This window comes from Myotis davidii, unplaced genomic scaffold (assembly GCF_000327345.1).
Source record: "Myotis davidii unplaced genomic scaffold, ASM32734v1 scaffold79, whole genome shotgun sequence".
Lineage (NCBI taxonomy): Eukaryota > Metazoa > Chordata > Mammalia > Chiroptera > Vespertilionidae > Myotis > Myotis davidii.
This window is the reverse complement of record NW_006294339.1, coordinates 442157-442500: the sequence shown is the minus strand read 5'-3', so window position 1 is coordinate 442500 and position 344 is coordinate 442157.

The window sequence follows — 344 nt, the reverse complement described above, 5'->3', positions numbered from 1 at the left end:
GTCCTGGCTCTGGAGCCCAAGCTCTAACCCAGGGGTTCTCAACCTGTGGGTCGCGACCCCTTTGGGGGGTCAACTGACCCTTTCACAGGGGTCGCCTAAGACCATTGGAAAACACATATATAATTACATATTGTTTTTGTGATTAATCACTATGCTTTACTTATGTTCAATTTGTAACAATGAAAATACATCCTGCATATCAGATATTTACATGACGACTCATAACAGTAGCAAAATTACAGTTATGAAGTAGTAATGAAAATAATTTATGGTTGGGTCACAACATGAGGAACTGTATTTAAAGGGCCAGAAGGTTGATAACCACTGGCTTATGAGTATGTGTT